The 23,271-nt window shown below is 33.6% G+C and overlaps 1 long non-coding RNA gene across 1 annotated transcript; it reads left to right on the forward strand.

The window, feature by feature from the left end:
• Positions 1-9,879: 9,879 nt before the first annotated feature.
• LOC143075730 (uncharacterized) lies at positions 9,880-17,385 on the forward strand. Its single transcript, XR_012978396.1, has 3 exons — positions 9,880-10,235; positions 10,957-11,119; positions 13,230-17,385. It is a non-coding gene; the product is annotated as an uncharacterized LOC143075730 (long non-coding RNA).
• The last annotated feature ends 5,886 nt before the right edge of the window (positions 17,386-23,271 follow it).

A 23,271-nucleotide genomic window follows, 5' to 3' on the forward strand; every position in this document is an offset into this window, starting at 1 on the left:
CAGTGATAAAAATAACCATAATGACTTATTTTGGGGGATATGTCAGTGTGAAATTTGCAGTTTTCATTAAAATAAAACACGAAGTTTGATTTTTCAATACTTTTTTTTTCTTAATTTTCTTGAAGAATTTTCAATGTTCAAATATTTTTTTCTGAAATCATACGATTATCGGAAATAAAAGACGTAGACAGTTGTGTTACTACATCTGATGCATATACTAATTGTTTCTTGCAATTTCGGTAAAAACCAATCTTAAAGTAGAACATAGTCAATTGAGAAAGAAAAAAATAGGGGTCGATATATGCTCATAGTTTCCCTTACTTATAGAAAACGTTGTATTTTTAATGTTTGAGCACCCAATTTCTTTTTTTTTTGGCTCTCACTGGATTCCTAATGCAAGATCATCTTTCAGTTTTTGCCACCGGACATCAAAACACAATACGAAATGCTGTCATATATGATAAGGAGGATAGAAAGGTAAATATAATTCCTTTATACCGAAATTCATTTCCCCGAATCATATTTTTCGTGCTTACATTTTCAGCGAGTTTTGAATGATTATCATTTGTAACGTTGCAAAAAAACGCGTTACATTTGGATACATGATTATCCGCCCTTGCTTCTGTATCTTATACCCTTCAGATACATTTTGTAGTCTTTAAATCTGTTATTGTGTCGATTGTGTCGTATGACTGATTGTGGATTCGCATTGCGGGTGATGCATACATATCACAACTCACTCACCGCACTGGGTTTGCTACCTTCGGAGGTCATGCCATTTTGTCAGATTTTGCTTCATAATATTGTTTTAAATCTTCAATGTGAGAAATAAAAAAAAATCAGGATACACGTATTGCAATTAGTTTTCTATCATTTGCATTTCTAAAGTATTCAGATCAAAAGTCTCACATACTATCAACCATTTTGCATCCCCGGATATGATCACTACTAAAACGGAAGAAGTTGTGAAAATGTGCCGTGGTTAGTACTTTCATGCATTTTAAATGCGATAGCAAGAGGTACATTCGCCTCATATATATATTGTCATGTTCATGTTTATTCAAAGTACGTTTTCATTTTTTAACTAAAGCCCCGGTCACAACAGATCGTACGATGTTTTGTCGTGGAAGATCTATAAAACAGTTGTCGTGGCACTGTCGTGCAAAATGTCAAAAAATATTTCGACTGGTCACATCAGCTACGACATGTCCACGACGAGTACATGACATTGAAAAAAAGACTTGGTAAGTCGCAAGTCGGTCGTGCGACAGTCGTACGACAATTGTGATTTGTTTGGGGCTATTTTTCAGGTTTTTATGTCATGGAATGCACGTGTCACTGTCGTGTCACTGTCATACGACTGTCGTGCCACTGTTTAGAAACATGCCAGGCTCCATCTGCATGAATCAAACTAAATCACCGGCGGATTCCCGTTCCAACTCTTGCATCAGTGTATAATATACTGCCTTAACATCCGGCGCCGTTCGATCCTTGGTTTATCCATCAACGTCGGGCGTTTCGCTGGTTCCTAAACTGTTCATGGGCTCGAATCAACGCTAACAGGACCATATTTTGCTCTTGCTGTACGTTCCGGCAAGGCGCATATTCAGCGGGGCCATGCGCAAGTGTCTGGTGGAATAACCATCATCTTTAAACGGTACACAGTATGTTTTTCCAAACATTTATCTCGCCGAATTGTATTCTTCTAAATAAAACAAAAATATGTTGCACGACGAACGTACCACTTTCATACGACAGACAATCAATGTTGTGCGAGCATCGTACGAAGTTTGGTATTCGTGAGAAAATCATGCAACTGTACCATGTCTTGCGACAGTCGTAGGATTGTCGTACGACTGTCGTGCAACAGTTGTACGATTTTTCTTTAATAAAATGGTTTATTTTACTACCCACGACAATGATGATCACATATGACCCACGATTTGTCCAATTTTCATGTCGTGGCGCTGCATATATGTGTCGTGGGTTCGTTGTGACCAGGGCTTAAAGCTGAATTATAAATTCGTTTGATGTCTTTCAGCTTTTGATTTTGCCATTTGATTAGGGACTTACCTTAAGTTTATGGATTTTCCTCGGAGTCCAGTATTTTTATGATTTTACTTTTTACCGGTTCGGACGGAGGACAATGCATGATTTGTGTTACCGTAAATGTACTTCCTTATTCGAATGATTGTAATCATCGAAATATAACTTCCATCAATCTCATTCATTTTTCCTACGTCCGCAATAACGTTAATGAATATTGCTGAAGGTGTATCGAAAATGATAGGGTGTTTACGGGTAAGACCTTTAAATAACCAGGATAACGTTAACATGCACGATATGAATATTATAAAATAATTAAACCAACCACTAAATCAAATCAACACATATTATACTGTTAACTCAGTTTATGTTGATTGTTATCCTTAAAGTATTATTGACTTATGTTAACCACTGATTTATGGTGAAAAATAGAAAGGTATCTTATAAAAATCATTGATTGAAGGATAGCAATAATTTTGTACGGATTTTCAAATCATAAATTGTATTTCATTGACGAAGGATAACATTTGTTTTACAGTAGACGAACTGAGTTAAATGTGTATAAACCTCAGTTGGTCATTAAATTTGTAAGTTGATAGTTCAAAGTTTTAAGTTTTAAGTTTATTGAATAGATTGATTGATTGGTTGGTTTATATTTAACACAACCTTTAGCATGAGGAATAATGGTGTAACGGTTAAAGAATTAAAAGGATTTTTTTATTATATAATTTTAAAGGTTTCAGAGACTTTAATTGCTTGTACACAAACCGGTTTTTAAGTATTAATGTATCCATATCTGATCCACAACGTTCTAGAGTATGTTGTTTAACACTAGTTCTAAAACCTGGCTTGATTACTGATAATATAAATGTGGATAATTTAGAGAGAGGTTGTGAGGATTAATTAGCAAACCCAGCAATATAAAGATCTTTTTAATGGACCTTGTTTAACTTTGGTTTCCCATAATCTGAAAGAAGATCTGGTTCCTCATCTTTGGTAAAAAAAAAAGTTACATAGAACAAACCTATGATCATTAAGAATTTTCTCTTTAATAAATGATGAGGATTATGCTGAATCTCCATGTTAATTGTCAGTTCTTTTTTTCCCTATATGATGCAGTTTATGTAATTCATAAACAAAATAATGGTGTTTAAGGCCTATTTTGAGGAAACAACATCATATATGAAATATGCTTACCAATATGTTGGTCTATGGTGATACATGTTTCTTGTCTTATTCTATTTTTTCGGCTTCATGTTTCCCTTTTTCCTATTAAATTTCTAACTGTCTCGTGTCTATTTCACAGCATAAACTTATAATTAGACATGAGCACTAACATGATAAACTCTACATTAGGACATTTATGGTATCCATAGATAAATCTTAGAGTAGAAGGTTTGGTTAGATGTTACTAATTATTAGCTGTTTATCACAATTGTTTTTATATCAATACTTAAGTTTCTTTTGGGAATTTTGTATTTGTTTAATGTTGAGGGGGTTTGTACTAAATAACCTTAAGTTTGTAAATGGTTCATCTCCACTCCCCCCCCCCCCCCCCTTTTAAACTGTCTGTTGGATTTATTGTTAATATTCCTTGTTCTGCTTTTCAATGAAATGTGTGCCACTGAACATAAAACAAACCACAGTTAATGTGTATTCATTCAATACGTGTGTGTATTGAATTTAAACTACTGTTTACATTTTTGTGTAACCAGATATCTCCTTTTGTTAACATTTTCATATCTTATCTATAATTATGCGCTATGAACCACTTGCTCGATCAATAATGCGAAGGTATGGTATCAGGTACGGATATACAATAAAAAAAAAAGTTTGGTATGACCGTGTGAAGAATTTTACCGATTCACCGGACCAGGTATGTTAGTTTATTTAGAGTAATACATTGAATGCCTGTTGACGCTTAGGAGGTTGTTTAATGTATCAATACAGTAAAGAACAATTTAGAATGATATGAGCGAAATGTATTTGCATTCTTTGCGTCGGTGATATTATACTGTTTCTTTATCAAAATAATTAATTATTCACAATTATGTTGATTCATTATTATTCGTTAGACACCAATTTTAATATGTTCGTGGGTACTTATAACCAAGAATTTAATATTCTATGAATTACAAATTTTCTTTAGACTGTGTAAACAGATATCAGCAAAACAGCTATATAAAAAAAATACACGAGAATGCAAGTTTTTGATTAATCGACGAAAACTGAAACCCACGAAATGCATGATCTTAAGTTCCTATCCATTTTTTTGTTCAAATAAAATTGAGAATGGAAATGGAGAATGTGTCACAGAGACAACAACCCGACCAAATAAAAAACAACAGCAGAAGGTCACCAACAGGTCTTTAATGTAGCGAGAAAATCCCGCAACCGGAGGCGTCCTTCAGCTGGCCCCTAAACAAATATATACTAGTCCAGTGATAATTAACGCTATTAGTTTGACGTCTTTTCGAACTTACAGATCTTTTAACTATAAAACCCAATCATCAGTGAGCTCTGTTAAATATCGTATTAACTTAAATGATTCAAAATGTTGCGAGGGAAACGAGTTTGGCACTAAAATGATCACATTGACGGTGAATGATAAACATTAAAAGTAAGCGTTTGATCCAACTGTTCATTGGTCTAATAAAACCATTCTTCATATATGGCTCTGGTCACAAGTCCAATAGTCTGTGTTGACTTGAGTTATCATTGATATGTGTATAATTATAAATTAACTGTTAATAAAACTTTAATGTTCTGGAATACTAATGCTTATCTACCTCAGGAATAGATTACCTTAGCTGTATTTGGCAAAACTTTTAGTAATTTTTGGTCCTCAATGATCTTCTACTTCGTCCTTTTTTTTGGCTTTTTTAACAGTTTTTTATTCGAGCCTTTTGAAGATGAGTCTTTTGTAGATGAGCCTTTGGTAGATGAGTCTTTTGTAGACGAAACGCGCGTCTGGTGTATATATAAAATTTCAATCGTCGTATCTATAATGAATTTATTTATAACCACTGGGTCGATGCCACTGCTGGTGGAGTTTTAATTCCCCGAGGGTGTCCAGTAGTCAACACTTCTGTGTTTCCTTGCGTTATCATTGATATGTTCAAAATTATAAATTAACTGTTAACAAAACTTTGATTTTTTTAAATACTAAGGCTTTTCTACCTCAGGAATAAATAACCTTAGCTGTATTTGGCAAAACTTTATTTATTTGTGGTCCTCAATGCACTTCAACTTCGTACTTTATTTAGCTTTTATAACATTTTTGGATTCGAGCGTCAGTGATGAGCCATTTGTAAATATAAGATTTCAATTCTGGTGTCTATGATGAGTTTATTCGACTAAAATCGAAAATTGATACAGTAAAATGACGTGGCACTTTGTTATCTAATGTAATATTCTTCTAACATAAGTCTGGTTGAGCTAATTATGAGTCAGCAATTAGACAGTGCAGACCAAAAACAATTTTCGTTATTGCCAAGTGTTTATTCCATTATTCAACCATATTTGAGACAACTTTAGAAATCAATTATATGCATTACCTAATTTCGTGTTCTGAAGCAAGTGAATGGTCAGAGTGTTCAGATATGTAGTAAAAGATAAAGTAGAAATAAAGAGAGATCAGAGCGGTATCATAATTACGTCTTTGTCTAAGTGTTCTGATCGCCGCGTTGGTTTTGTTGTAGCGTGTTGGTCTCGAGTGCATGAGGATATTATTTCAAACCTCTTTCGAGTCTAATCAAATGCCTTAAAATCGTTATTTGCTACATATCTGCTCAGAAGGAGGCATTGAGGAGTAAAAACAACGACTGGTTGGCTCGAGGTCAGAATAATGTACAATGTACCATGACTAACCTAGCATGTTTAAAATCAGATCAGCCTGTTGATCTAATACAGAGCCTGATAAATATTAACTTTGCAATAAGATAAACTCGTATTGAATATGCAATTAAACTTGCGCGGAACGTTAAGCATCAATTCATGATCATCAAATGAGTGTTCTAACCAGAAACATTTGCAAGAATAATACTATTGTTAAGATAAAGGCAACCACTATGTACTTCGTAAAATCGCGATTTAAGTCAACGTTTTATTTATCAATTTCGCGATTTAAGGTTAAAAACGAATTAAAAGTAGATACCTTATCAGCTACTGCTTTGCGGTGAATATTTTTTTAGATGCAATCTAAAGGAGCATATACATGTCAAGATAAAGCACTAGTTGATAGGCTATCGATTCTGGATTCGAATTTAACTTTCAAAATCGTTATTCGTCAAGAAAACGTGTTAACGATAACAACAAAGAATGACGATGCTTTCATCATTTAAAGAAGGAGATAACAGGGACAAACTGTCTTCATTTTTAAAATCAAAATCATGTATACTGATAGAACTTTAATACTTTTATATATATATATATATATATATATATATTATTATATACATTCTGTACACCGTGTTTATTTACTTTTGCTATATATATATATATATATATATATATATATATCAAACGTCTGAATAATAGTCAACGATTTTTCCCACGTGGGAGCTGGATCGTTACAAGTAACGATACATGTACACAATAAAATAAATTATATAAACGCCTAAAAAGTGTACATAACAACACCAATGATATAAAAAGGAACTATAAATGTAATTATTTATAAATATTTCGGATAACAGATAATATCAATGGGATTCTGATAAATAAGCCTGCGGAAAAAGTATATTCGCCGCCCAAAACGTCATGTGTTTTAACATGTATAATAACGATACAATGACGTTGAGTTGGTTTTGGAAAGAAACTGTTATTGTATACATATATCTCTCTCGTAACATGGGATAAAACAATAACTGTCTTTTTGTTTCGGTAAATATATGGTTTAATTGACTTTTGAAAAACCTGGTGACATTTACTTCAGTGAAATTATAAGTTTTTCAAAAGTCAATAAACTACGCGCATTCTTGAATTGATGTATTGTTTGGTCACTCTTTGAATATATTCCTCTACTTGAATTCTTCGATTAGTTGTTCTATAACTATTATTTTAAACATAAAAATTTTTAAGAAGGAGTTCGATTCCTAGAGTCCAATCTAAAAGTTGCAAAATTCAAAGGTATTTTTTTTTTATTCTATATGTGAATAGAAATCAGTTCACAAATCAATTGAAGCTGTTTTGTCTCTTGAACATATGAAGATATATCTAAGCTTGTATTTTTCCTTTCGAATCGATTTTAGATTAGCGTTACTGATGAATTTCAAGCCACAAATGATAAGTTGTCTATTAAAACTTTATATGTATCATATACATTTACTTACAGAAGAAGCAATTCTGTCACAGAATGCAAGAAAACAAATTTAGTCTGTATGGACAGTTTAGAGCAGACAAACCACTTGAACTTGAGCCAATTATCGTAGAAATTGCAAATGCTGAAAGATCTCAAGGTAAGCACCTTACAATATTTTGTTATTACTGTCGATTCACACTTATTTTTGTTGGTATCATATCGTGAAACTTTGTATTCATGGTATTTCAAGGTCTGTATACAATCTTCTTTAAAATGTATGTTTTGCTTGAAAACATGTTGTTCCAGAAAATAATGAATTTATAGTACGTTAATATACCCATACAGAGGCAGCGCATTATGCTCCAGTTCTGGTTATCGTTGTTTCGAATCCTTCATAACATATACCAAGTCTTAAAGTCTACGGATTCTTTATAAAGTCACAACGTTAATAATAAAAGTAAAATATTATTTACTCTGAGCTAAAATAAAGCTTCTAAAGATTTTCATGTGAACTGCTACCTTGAAATATAAACTTTATAATAACCAAGTATATATCGTGACTAGACTCAAGTCAAAATATGGTTCAGAGTTTTGATCTAATACGAATTTTATTTCTGATGTCTTTCGTTTATTTCCTTTTTATTTGCAGAACGAAATTTTAATGTTAACGAGGACCTGATTAGGTACATGTATTTGATGTTTTAAACTAACAAATGTAAAGAAAATAAATATATCTTCATCGTCAAAAACAAAAAGAAACACATAGGATAAATTACCACAGCTTCATTTTGACAAACCCATTCTATAATTTTGGTCCTCGATAATATTCAATTTCGTACTTTATTGTACCTTTCATCTGATGAGTCTTTTGTAGATGAAAAGCGCGTATGACGTACAAACATTATGAGTTTCATTGTGACATGCGACCATATATCTAAATAGCAAAATGACGATAACTGACCAGCAGAAAAATTTGGATGGCATGAGATTGTTTAAAATGTTCTGTATACATGATATACCTATACCCGTATTATAATTTTGTGTATGGGTCAAACGTTCGTTTTGTCTACAAAAGACCCATCAGTGATGCTCAAATCAAACAAGTTAAAAGCCAAAAAAGAACTAAGTTGAAGAGCATTGAGCACCAAAAATTCCTAAATGAATTGCCAAACACAGCTCAGGTGAACTGTAGTTGTTTATTTCTGTGTCATTTTGGTCTATTGTGATGAGTTGTCTTATTAGCAATCATACCACATCTTCTCTTTTAATACTTCCTGGGGTAGAAACGCCTAAGTATTTCAAAAATTTAATAGTTTGTTAACAGTTAATTTATAATTCTGACCATATCGATGATAATTCATTTAAACATAAAAGTGCTGAAAGTGTGCATTTTGCAAAGACAGAAATGTAAATTAAGATTATTCTGTAGATATTTCTTTGTAAAATATAATTATTATCGTCTCTATAATCTATTTTTGAAAGTCAGAAGGAACTACCATCTTGCTAATTGTCCTCCGTCATAGATTATAAGAATATAATCAAACACAGACGATTTTCATGGTCATCACAATATAATATTTACAAGCAATTGGACTGTAAGAAATTCGTCATGTTCCTTTATTCAATGTGAACCTTATGTTTTTAAATATACGTCCATTGGAACCTTTTCTGTTTTATTTTAGTGGTGACACCGGATTTGGAAGACACCAGGAAAAGGTGGTTGATTGTTGGTATATGTATCCATTAATAGTTATCCCATAAGGACGCGGTGTGTCAGTGTAAGATCATCCCGATGGCCGGAGGCCAGAGGGTGATCTTACACTGACACACCAAGTCCGAATGGGATAACTATTTTACATCCCAGCTGATTAAGAATATACGAAAAACCATTTACAATTCATAAAATTTAGTTTAGAACGCCACACAACCATTATTGTATACTTTATATATTACTATATGATGTATACCCTTTATGACCCCCAAACACGATGAGTAGATATCAAATAATGTCAACTCGCCCCACTGGCCAATCGTCCCACACTATATCGCCACTTTATGAAAAATCGCTCCACTCTTGTAACCGACTCGCCCAACTTTAAAAAAGTGTAAAATCAAATTGAACAATCAGTCTTACAACTCATTTATTTAACGAAAAGGGTTTAAACCCCACTGAGTAAAGGTCTGTCAACTCGTCCCAGTTATAAAAATATCTTGCTTCCTTTAAGTATGTTAAATTTCTGATAGTTCGTATCCAGTCGTCCTGGTGTAGTGGTATGTGTCGTGGCTTGATATGCTAAAGGTCTTGAGTTCGAACCCCAGCATATACACTGGATTTTTCTACGTGGATTTTGATAGATAGTCTTCTCCGTATAATTAATTATAAGTTTTATTCTGGATTTGTCATTCCCGCCAAAATGTTACAGAACAAAGGAAAGCATGCATAACAAAGAAACTTAAACTGGGGTGATCTGGTAGGGGTGATCCGGCTCAGATCACCCCAGTTAGAACAAAGGAGCTGGGATGTAATAACGTTGTAGCACCAATATTGAGACAATATGTATCAAAATCAATCAATCAGGTTTTTAAGACACTAAAGCAATCTCACAATATAGATACACAATGCTATCCTAACCATCTCAAGTACTATCCAGGGGCAGTCAATCTCAATTATGAAGCTATCAACAACAACAGAATTGTTCGTTCTGGAAGGAACAGAAATTATCAGAACTATGATTATAAAATACAGAATCCTGTGGAATTCTCGAAGCTGTACTTGAACACAAACATGGCACAATACACAGGTTTTGATGACACATGTGATTCTTCCGCCCTTCTAAACATCATTATGTGCAGTGATACATCTGTTCTTTGTCGACTTGCAGATCAAGTGAGTGTTTATTTTTTTAAGTTTAGAACTTCAAAGGGTTTTTTTCGAAGGCTTGAACTCCCTCTGAAAGTTGCATCGAGTTAAAATGTACAAAATTACCGAACTCCGGGGAAAATGAACCATTGCGAACGGTGAACAAAAACAAACGGCATAACTAAAATCCTAAACTCATTAAAGGAGTGGGAAAAACTGTCATAGTCCTGGCTTAGCATAGGTATTTACTATGTTGGAAATGACGAATTGAACCTTGTAATAAACGTTCTCAATAGGACCGGCTGGTGTTAAGTATTGATGTATCCAACACAATCAAACTGACCTCTTTTCAGAACAAAGATAAAGACAATATTTGATAGACTTACTAATCTATATATCCAAAAATATATTCTTAGTAAAAGAAGGGCAGAGATATCAGATGGACATTCAAACTCATAAAGCGAAAATAAACTGACAGCAACATGGCTAAAAAAGAAAAATACAAACAAACAAACAAAAGTAAACACCACACAACATAGAAAACTAAAGACTAAGCCACACAATCCCCACCAAAAACAGGAAGTTATCTCAAGTGCTCCAAAAGGGCAAGAAGATCCTGCCACAGAGGTGGCACCCGTCATATTCATAAATTTTTCTCTGTATATTCATAGATAAATCTAAGTTATATGTATATTTTGAAATGATTCGACATGATATGTATATCCACCTATTTGTACTTGTTTTACAGTTACGAAACGATATTAGAAACCCTTGGGCACACTGTAATTTTACTGAATGGGATGCTATTAAATACTTAGAATCAATGCAGCTGATGCAACAGCTTATCCGACATCTACACATGCCATCTGAAGTAAAAGTACTCGCAGAATTATCTCACTGGGAAGTAAATGGTACAGTTAAAATTCTAAAACTGAAATGATTTAAAGATAAGAAGATATAGTATAAATGTCAATAAGACAATTCTCTACTAAATGATAAAGAAGCAATAAAATAAAGGTCATCGTTCCATTGTTTTCAGTTTGATGAAGGAATCGTCAACATACTGTGTGATTAATTGATACATAACAAATCCACTTTTTAATATCTTGTCATAACCAAGGGTTTTAAATATTTGCTACGTTTATAAATTCAACATGTAAAATGAGAAAAGGGCTGACAAACAAGTGTATATAAAATCGAAATGGTAACCAATGAACGTCCGTTCGAATGGCATCAACTTACATACATCAATTATTTAAAGAAACAAAAAGTTAAACATCACCATATGTAACTCGTACGGAAAATTAAAAACAGAAAGCTTATCAAATGCCCAAACACATCAAATGAATGAAAAATAGCTGTATAAAATGGTGGATGAAACCTGGTTTTAAAGAAAGCTAAACTCGACTATCAATGAACCTGACTATGAAACAAGGTTATTGTATTTTTGTAATTTTTGTTCTATTTTTACAATGTTTGAGCGGTGTGAGTATAATGTTTCTCATTCCTAGTAAAAGCTGGTCTCAGCAAATGATTTGTCGAAATTAAGTTTTTAAATTTTATTGTGAAAAATATCATTTATATAGTATGCAAAATTTTAAGTATAAAATTGTATAAAAATTATCTCGACTAATGCCATCCCCCACCTTTTCCCCCTTTAAAAATGAAATGTGCTCCTGTCAATGACATGTTATAGTGTCAGAGAAACAAAAAGGCTAAATTTAAACAACAAAATACCATATAAAACCAAAAGGAACCCAGAAAAACAAATGTATAAGGGGTATTTTACTAACCCTATCCATAATTATTCTACTGTTGAAACACATTAATGTGACATACGATGGTCAAGCATCATATTAAAACAAATTGCTAAATGTTTCTTTGGTGATCTTTTAAGATTTCATTAAATATCGTTTCAATATATATTGTTTTTTGCGAAAACCATGGATGTTATATCGCTAGATTTATACTATTTTTTTCAGAGCGTCCTTTTGTTTGTCTTTCCACCCGTCTGTCCAAAACAAATAAAATCAAGTTTCCACTGTTTTTTAAACCACAACTGATAAGCAATGCATATTTGTGGTACACGAAGAGATATACAATTTTGAATAAAAGGGAACTTTTAATATCAGTTTTAAAATAAGTAAAAAAAATATTGAAAATGCTTTCTAGGTTATTTTTAGTTCCAAGTGAGCTTATCTCATCACTTTGCGTCCGTCATCCGTCGTCGTCGTCGTCGTCGTCGTCGTCATCCGTCGTCGTTAACTTTTACAAAAATCTTCTCCTCTGTAACTACTGGACCAAATTAAACTAAACGTGGCCACAATCATCATTGGGGTTTCTAGTTTTAAAAATGTGTACGGTGACCTGGCCAACAAACCAAGATGGCCGCCATGGCTAAAAATAGAACATAGGGGTAAATGCAGTTGTTTGCTGATAACTCAAAAACCAAGGCATTTAGAGCAAATCTGACATGGGGGTAAAATCTATCAGGCCTGAAATTTTCAGATGAATCGGACAACCCGTTGTTGGATTGCTGACCCTGAATTGGTAATTTTAAGGATATTTTGCTGTTTTTGGTTATTATCTTGAATATTATTATAGATAGAGATAAACTGTGAACAGCAATAATGTACAGCAAAGTAAGACCTAAAAATAAGTCAACATGACCAAAATGGTCAACATGACCAAAATGATCAATTGCCTCCCTAAGGATTTATTGTCCTTTATAGTCAATTTTTAACAATTTTCATAAAATTTGTAAATTTTTACTAACATTTTCCACTGAAATTACTGGGCCAAGTTCATTATAGATAGAGATAATTGTAAGCAGCAAGAATGTTCAGTAAAGTAAGATGTACAAACATATCACCATCACCAAAACACAATTTTGTCATGAATCCATCTGCTTCCTTTGTTTTATATTCACATAGACCAAGGTTAGCGAGACAGGCTCTTTCAATTACTAAAGTTACACTCGTTATAATTTTATGTCATGTAATGGTTGTATGTCTTTTTTAGGTATCAACTTTTTACAAGGAACAAGACTAGGTCTAGAAATAGTTGAGGAAGTGAATAAACAAACTCAAAGTTTGGCCAAGTATGTACTCCAACTGAACGATGAAACGAGTTCCTACTCTGAAATGGTTCACAGTTCGTTAGTTCTAATATCTGCTGATATGAGCAATGTCTGTAAACGTATTGATCAAACCAATACAGATTTATCACAAATCACAGGCGAAGTCAGTTCACTGAGGCTTCAAACTGATTACATTGAGATGACTGTAAATGAAAACGTCAAAGATATCAAAGAAATAAAACGTGATATAGAAAATATAAAGAATTATAACTCGCACCAGAGACCCATTGAAAAAGTGTTCTTTTATCCACCAGATAGAGTTAGTGTTTTTGTTGGAAGGAAAGACAAATTGCGCTCATTGAAAGAAGAATTTGTCAAGAATAAGGATGTTAATCATATAGAAGTAATATGCGGTTTGGGAGGATGTGGTAAAACTACTTTGTCCATAAAATTTGCATGGATGTTTCACCAGTTCTATCCTGGTGGTGTATTTTGGGTTTCTGCAGAATCAAGCGAATCGCTAGAGAATACAATATACACATTAGCAATAGATGTAAACAGACAAGGGCAATATAGTAAGGAGACATTTCAAAGAACTCTTACATGGCTAGCACACTTAGAAAAAAGATGGTTGCTTGTTATCGATAATGCAGATACAGATGTCATTTCCGGTCAGCTAAAGCAACTTCTGTTAGGATCGTGGAAACGAGACACTAGAGGTCACATCATAATAACAACAAGACGAGAACCACTTGCGGTAGGAGAAACTTTACATGTTAGAAAAAATAACTGCAATTATCTTGAATCATTAAATGAAGACGAAGGAGTTCAATTTATGATCAAACGAACTGAGATGTTTGATGAAGAGTCAAATGACAACATATCAAAATTAGTAAATGGGCTGGGCGGTCTCCCGTTAGCTTTAGAACAAGCTGCCGCTCATATCAAAAGCATTAGATGTTCTTTCAAAGATTACCTAGCCAGTTTCGAGAAAAAACGCCTAACATTATTATCAAAGATTACAAACCCTCCATTCGACGCAAATATAGATAGACTAGCAGTAATGACAACTTGGCAATTAAACATGGATTACATAAGGTCTCAGTCGAAAGCGGAAGGGCTTGGAACGTCTGCTGTTATCGTCATGAAAGTAGCATCTTTCCTTTTTGCAGACGATATGCCTGTTGAACTTTTTTATAGTGGGGAACCCACAATAAATGACGAAGAGGCATATGAAACACTTACAGACCCAGTTGGAATAAAACACACTGTTGAAATATTAACTAGATTTTCGTTATTTCAAAGATACCGATCAGATAGTTTATCGGTTCAAAGATTAGTCCAAGAAGTGATAAGAAGCACTGTTGATATAGACGAGAAACAAATTGTTCTTCAGTGTGCAATTAGAATGATAAATAAAGCACTTATGTCAACAACAACTCCACACGCAGCTATTCTTAAAAACAAAAATGAACCACATGCTTCTAGAGGATTACTCAATATATGGAGTAAATTAGCTGCAAATGCTAATGCATTAAAGATTTCTCTCAGTATCAGCAAGGAGAGCCAGGAAATCAAAGATCTCTTTATTAGTTTTGAATCAGCAAGAGTAATGCAAGCTTCAGCTATTTATAACAGTCTTTCTCAGAGACAAGATGTGGCCTTGGAGGATCAAAACCAGATGCTTAATATAATGGCGTCCTTAGATATGGAGGAGCATACTTTTAATGAACTAACAAGTATTAGAATACCACTTTTAGAGAGAGATCGTATGCATGTCCAAAATAGTATTGCAACTATATTACAAGATAAAGCTAATGAAAGTAAAGTCGAAGGTGTTTCATCAGTTCCTCTAACGAATGACAGATTGAGAGAAATTGGAAATCAAGCATTTCAGGAAAAAAGATACGAGGATGCTCTGCAATACTATTCTGAAGCGTTGCGGTCCTGTCCAAAAACAGAATGCAACCATAAAATACTTTCAAATAGAAGTTTAGCTTACCTTAAACTGCAGGAATATATTTATGCACTAGACGATGCTAATGCTTCTATTGAAATTAATCCGTATTTCTGGAAACCGCATGTATGGAAAGCATATGCCATTGCCGAACTCAGGAATAAAGGCGAATTGCCATCTGAAATGGAAGGTTCGGGTATAGCAAGTGCTTCTATTGCAGCCTTCTTGCATGAAAAATGTCTACTTGAATATAAAATGAAAATAAATTATCCAATACTCATCTATAAAATCGTAGATTGTGCAGATCAGCACACCAATCTATCTCCTCAGATTATGTCTATCATGGATCGACCATTTACGACATACCTGCTTAGAAAAGGACGATATACCTTCTCTCAGCCTGTTCAAACAACAAAGAGCTGTCAAGTTTTAGGAGTTGAAACTGAAGTAGAAATCGATATAGGATTAGGAATTCAAATTTCAAGACCTCCAGATTCTTCATTTGACATTGATTTCGAGCGAGAACGAGAGATAAGTGTTCATTTTGAAAACATATTGTTTTGTTCTAAAGGTAGTCAAGTACGGGTAGACAATGGTGGAATTGGAACTTTCTATAGATGTAAATTTTCTAACAGGTTTCCTATCAAAGAAGACGAATATAAATGTGAAGAAAATATTGACACCTTTTACCAAATGTTTTTAAACATCGTTAGTATGATAAACAAAAGTTATATACCTAGCATCTGCTCATCGCAAGGTGGAAGTATTGTTTTAAACTCATGTGATATAAGAAGTAAAGGTGGTTGTGGTATCTTTTTACATGGTGATAATTCTTTCCTGGACATTTCGAACTGCAATGTACACAAGTCGTTGATAGGAATAGCCGTTGGAAATGGTGGAACAATGACAGCTTTCAACAATCGAATATGTAGTAACACACTACATGGCATAGCGATAGGTCCCAATGGTACAGCAACTTTAAAAGGTAATACCATTTCACAAAATAAAGCTGAGGGTATCTGGTGTGGTGGAAAAACTAAATATAAAGAAATCAGTACTTCAAAAACTATGGTCACTGCATGCGCAGTTGACAACATTGTAGTTCAGAATGGTTTATTCGGAATTTGTTTAGAAGGAGGATGCTTTTCATTAAAAGGTAATACAATATCCGATAATTGGGCATGGGTGATTTTTATACAGAATAGATCATCTGTTTTATCTGAAGGAAATGACATCTCGTGTATTAAGTGTGGCGGCATAAGAGTCGGTATGAATTATTCTGCTTCAGTTATTTTAGATGGAAATACAATTAAAGACCACAGTGGACCAGCTGTTTTGGCTTTAAATGATGAAATAAGTTATGATGAAGAAGCTACAGATTTTGATGAGGTTAAAGTATATTCAAACCAACCGATCATAACGGACAGAAATCTTAGATTATATAATGATAAACCGGTCCAATCTCCGAGAGATACAGTGAAGTCTCTTAAAACATGTTGTGGTTGCCAAAAAATATCAACAAGCTTGAAGGCATGTGTCAAATGCAGAATTGCTAGTTATTGTTCAAGAGAATGTCAAAAAAGTCATTGGAAACATCATCAGAATATGTGCCTGCTCTTGTCTGAAAAATATACAATTGAAATTCAAATGAAAGACACACAACCTCTTATACCAGACACTAATACAGTTGGTTTATTTTACGCACGTACATTCCATCCTTCACTTAAAGGAATCGGCGAAGGACCTTCCCCTGATGTTAAATCAAGGAAGCGGTTCATTGTAAAAATTCAATCTGACCATAGTTATGTGCCATACAACCCTAAAAAGTCATTGACACTTTATGATCAAAGTGTTACTTTGGATATTACGCTAAGACATCCTGAGCTTTATCACCTATGCAGCGAATGTGGAAGACTCAGTGGTGATAAAATTACGATAAAAAGATTTTTTGTTGGGCATCATATAAAAAAGGAGGAGATATTTTATGTGTCCATACTGACGAATTTCCAGTATTTCAAACATGGTAAAAAATTAACAAATTTGTAATTTACCAATTTGAATTCAAAACAACTTTCGCCAAGTTGAATCATAAATTGCAGGACTCAGATGTGCTATGGGGACACTGATGTGCGATGGTCATGTCGTAAGGTCAGCAGCAAAGCACGAAAACAATTGATTTAATCAATTTATCGTAACTAGGAACGACGACTTAAAATCCGAGCTCGTCACCCGTCGAGTCAATCTTTTTTCAACAAAGAAGTACTACATATACAACCTCACATTATCCAAGCCAATTGTATATTGCGTAGATATTCATTATTTATACTCTACCAGTGGACGTATCTGTGTTTGCCTCTTTCAAGTTTTATCTGGACATAAGAAATTCAATTTTAACGTATTTTTCCAATCGTCATTAATGTCTAGAACTATTCAAAAGTGTCTTTTTATGGACGCATTTCAGATACACGTGCTTGATAGTTAACAATTTTCGTAAAGGTTGTTCTCGGATAGGCATATTTATATTTTCCTGTTCTTTAAGGTTTTAGATTGCTGTCTCAATCATATGTGCTAGACATTTCCTTAAATTCATATCTTGCTCCAAACGAGTACATGTATATTTTATTAAACATTTAAATCAGGATAGTGTTAACTATTTCAATAGTGTAACTGTGAGGTAAAACATATTAAACTAACAAGAGTACCTTTTGATATGAATAAATGAAGTTGTTGGGTATAATTCAATGACACGGCAACCTAAAAAACAAAAACCAATGCAGAACTTTGGTTCGGATCAGCTTACATTATTAACTCGCTGATGATCATTGCTCACTCTAACTACATGAACTATGACGTCTTAAACTCAATATGAAAAAGGGGCGAAAGATACCAGAAGGACAGTCAAACTTATAGTTTGACAATAAACTGATAACGCCATGGCTAAAAGACAAACAGACAAATAAAAGTACACATGACACAACATAGAAAACTAAAGACTAAGCAACACGAACCACACCATAAACTAAGGGTGATCTCAGGTGATCCAGAAGGGTAAGTAGATCCTGCTCCATATGTGGCACCCGTCGTGTTGCTTATGTTATAACAAATCCGGTAAATAGTCTAATTCGGTCGGTTATATTCGTGAAAAGGGAAGGGTATTGTAATTACGATATAATGAACATATCCGATATCATCTGTGAAACCGTTATACCATAGCGGTCTACCAACTCGTGATGGCGTCCGTGCAATTTAAAAGGGATGATTTCAACTTCCCCATTTGGCACTCTAGGTTTTCTAAGTTGAGTGAAACATATCATAATGTAACTTTGCTAGTTGTTCAAATTTAGATTTACAAAACCAAATCTAAACAGTAACTTGTGATTACGAAAGATAAGAATCCTGAAGTATACACAGTTTAATTATCGTTCCTTCCTTCTGGTTTTTATGAATACTGTTTGAAATATTCGTCAGTTTGACACAATAACGCAGACAACAACATGTTTTATGACGCAATTTGTGATAACGGCTTTTGGCATGGAATAAAAAGATTGACTATTACGCAAAAAAACTTAAAAAGAGACGTAAAACACAAAAAGGATATTCAATATCATTAATCGAAAACAAACTGACAATGTCATTGCAAAAAGAAAAGAAAAGCCACCAAAATAACAATATACAAAACACAACACAGAAAACTTAATACTAAGCAACACGAACCTTATTAACAACTTTGAGTAAAAAAACGAAAATGACAAACTTGTCCTCAGTAGGAGTTGGTTTTTGACACTGTTCCTACGTCTTTTTTTCTTCTTATCAGTATTGTATTTATCGTGTAAAATATATCAAGCTTGTTCGTTCAGTGTTTGTTACCATGATGGTTTGTTTTTAGTGTCGTTTTGGTCGAGTTCAGACCTTTTAGTAGACATGTTATAGTGTGTCTTTATATATTATAATGTTTACACTAATGTCTCGAGTTAGGGAGCAACTATGTATTTGAATAGAAGCGGGCCAGGTTTATGGTATTTATGAGTCAGTTTTTCGACACTATCATTAAAAATATTATTTTAAAATTTAATATTCAAAGGTATTGGGAATATCTAGATTCAGATTTGTTATGTCATTTACTTGAATTTTTTCAGAGTAAAATTTTAAGATTACAGGTGTAACCTCCCACCTGAAGTTAAATGGTCGTTCCCTCAAGTTGTAGGTTGGCGCCTGTTAAATCATTTTAACCCACTGCATGGTTATGCACCTTTTCTATGTCAGTAGCTTGTTGTAAAAATGGGACGAAAGATACCAAAGGGACAGTCAAACTCATAAATCTAAAACAAACTGACAACGCCATGGCTAAAAATGAAACTGACAAACAGAAAAACAATAGTAAACATGACACAACATAGAAAACTAAAGAATAAACAACACGAACCCCACCAAAAACTAGGGGTGGTCTCAAGTGCTCCGAAAGGGTACGCAGATCCTGCTCCACATGTGGCACCCGTCGTGTTGCTTATGTGATTACAAATCCGGTAAATAGTATAATTCGGTAGGTCACATTCATGAAAGGGAAGGGGATTGCAGTTACGACGTAAGGAACATATCCGATATCATTTGTGAAACGGTTATTCCGTAACGGTCAACCAACTCGTGATAAGTGGTTATCGTTTATCGTTATTATATAAATCAGATCGTTGGTTTTCCTATTTGAAATTGTTAACACTAATCATGTGGGGCACATTATATCTTGCTGTTAGATGTGAGCTAATGTGCCGTTTTGAAGGCCAAATTTGACCTGTAATTATAAACTTTTTGTACATTATGACTTGGAAAAGTGGATGGAGTGTTCTCTCATTGGCACTCATACCACATCTTCTTAGTCCTATAAACTAACGAATACTACTGAACTACAGGCTCCTGACTCGTTGCGGTATATCCTCACGCGTTTTGACTTCATTTAACGTGAAAATACATATCAAAGGTATTTTGTTATAAAATTAACAAGAAATTAAAACTAGACACAATAATGTGCATAACTTTCGTTGCAATTGTGTTTAGAATGTAATGAAGGTTTTGCAGTAGTATTTGATTGTTGAAAGACAAAAAAGAGATGGTGGTGGATGATAAAAAAGGGCTTGGGCCTTTTATAGAACTGACTATGCGGTATGGACTTTGCTCATTGTTGAAGGTCGTATGGTGACCTATAGATGTTAATTTCTGTGTCATTTTGGTCACTTGTGAAGAATTGTCTCATTGGCAATCATATCACATCTTCTTTTTTTATATTGAGGTCAATAGGTATTGCAGAAAAACGATAACATAAGACAGGATATTTTATTTTCAAAATTAGGTCCCCAGGGGGGCATATACACATAACATATATAATTGTAACACCATACAGTATTCTACATGACATTCATTAAATAAACCTAAACTATAAAGTCATTCAGTCTATTTTATGTTAAATAAAAAAGTATGTTTAAGAATTGTTACTCCAGTGCTGTGGCAAACGTTTTTTCTCACTTTATTTTATACTTTTTTGGATGAAATGTATAGATATATAAATGATAGTTTAGCTGCAACAGGAAACAAAGGACGGACCTCTAGGAGCTTAAGATGTCTAATAAGCCTCCTCGTATCTGATGTAGAAAAACAAACATAAATGTAAAATAAGTGCATGTGTTTTCACAGCAAATAAAATATAATGTAGTTTAAACTATTGGGAATAGTGACGATTAATCTACTGCAACAGTCACCTAGCGGTGAATTTCACTTTTCATGTAATGTATACATTTTAACGATTTCTTGTAGGACCGAACTTTGATTTATAAATAAACGAAGAAACTGCTTGATTTTTAAAAAAGAATTGATGGCAAACATTGTCTTTACCTTTCAATGAGAGGTTGGCATCTTATTTGGAATTTCTGTTTTTAAAATTGTCGTTTTCTGCAAATTTTGTCAAAAAAAAAAAAATTCGCCAAATGACGTCATGACAGCAAAAACAAAAACATTTTTTTAAACGAATTTTTATTTTCATGGTCATTAAGTATTACTACCTTCAATATTGGTCCTATAAACGGAAAACTTCATCTTTAATTTGAAAGAAAAGTCTTGTATCGTTTCTTTTGTTGACCAGTATATATATGGGATATTCAAAAATGATAGAAATTAAAGGTTTGACAAATCCTTAATTAATGAGCAGATGAATATAATTAGAAAATTGTAAAAATAATCTCACAAATGTAAAAACAAAAACAAAACAAAAAAACAGAAACACCTAAGAACACACACACGCAATTCATGTTCAATATTTCGACTTTAAAATTCATGAGTGTTATTAAACCAAAGGATGACAAATATAGGAAAAAGAAACGCAGACCTTTGTGTTTATGATAACTGTGAATTGAAGAGATTTACATAAAATTGTACAACAAACACTGGATCATTAAACTTTGGTCACATTTTGCTTAAACGTTCGATTTCAATTTTTGCAAATGTTTTAGAAGGTGTCTCATCAATGGGTATAAATGGCAATTGTTTTGTTTTTTTCGGCGTTCATCCCCTTGTCAAAATAGGCCTTGGCTTTTTCTACATTACTATCAACCTTAATATAGATAAGTGATAGAGTATAATATGCATCGTAATACTTCCTATGACATTCCGGTGCTGAATTTAAATATTTATGAATCAGTTTAATAGCCTTCGCTGGATCATCGTGCCAAAGCCACCACGCAATACCAAATAGAGATTCATGATCGCCATGGTCATTGTCATATGCTTTTTGGAAGGAATCCTTTGCACGAATTTTCTGTTCTGTAGTAGAATATAACGAACCTAATCTAGTATATACTGTATTAAGAATTTGGCGTCGGTTTGTTGAGGTAGTATTAGCTTCCTGTACTTTCAATGCAAATATTTCATATGTTCGAATAGCCATTTGTACATGTTTAAATTTAGAGAATTCACTTCCAATATGATGTAACAAAAATATGTTTACAGAATTCCGATAAAATGTCATCCGGCCTATGTTTCAGGTACTGATCTACAAGCTCGGGTGTATTATCTGGAGGCTTGAATCTGTCATACAGAACATTATCACACATGTATGCTTTGGAATAACCTTGAAAAGCTGGCTGTAGGAAATTACAGTCACTTTCAGTAACTACCTCTGCTTTTGTGTATTGATCTAGTATTAAACGTGCTTTTTGAAACATTTAATATGCTGCCTTGTATTTCAGAGCGGTGGGCGAGTTTGGGAAATTCGATACCAAAGAATCTGAGTATTTAATACGCTTTGCTTGGTACATATGTAATGGATCATGTCCCTGACGAACATACTCACAAACTAACCGTGGTACTTGTTCCATTGTTGATGAAAAAAAAATACACAATTTTGATGTTACGCCCTTAAATAAAATAGAACAAAAAAAAGTAACAGAAACTATAGGATTTAGTAAGACACAATGATTTTTTTTCCTTCGGTATAAAAAAAGACTTCATATACTCGTGTTTCCCTGCAAAAAGTAAAATCATAAAAATACTGAACTCAGAGGAAAATTCAAAATGGTAATTCCTTAATCAAATGACAAAATCGAAAGTTCAAACAAAATAAACGAACGGATAACAACTGTCATATTCCGGCATAATGCAATGCTCCCTTGTCAGTGGAGAATCCAGAACTTTTCGTAATGGGGGGGGGGGGGTGACTAACCTAAAAGGGGGACCGCTCCAGTCATGCTTCAGTGATTCCCTATATAATCAATCAAATTGTTCCCACGAAAAGGGGGCAGCCCCTCCCCCTGATTCCGCCTATGCTTGTGTGTTATGTTATTAGCTTTTACAGACTGTTTCAAAAGGCCGAATTACATTATAGGTATTAGTTGACTTTTCCATTTCCGAACAGTTTAGTTTCATTAAACAACTCTACATATATGTTTTAAGATATGTCTGTCATATAATTCAAAATATATTTCAGTTTTTTTATGCTTGCCAATAAATTATGCTTTCATTGTAGACATATAACAAATTTTAGGTAG

This window comes from Mytilus galloprovincialis, chromosome 5, assembly GCF_965363235.1.
Source record: "Mytilus galloprovincialis chromosome 5, xbMytGall1.hap1.1, whole genome shotgun sequence".
Taxonomy (NCBI): domain Eukaryota; kingdom Metazoa; phylum Mollusca; class Bivalvia; order Mytilida; family Mytilidae; genus Mytilus; species Mytilus galloprovincialis.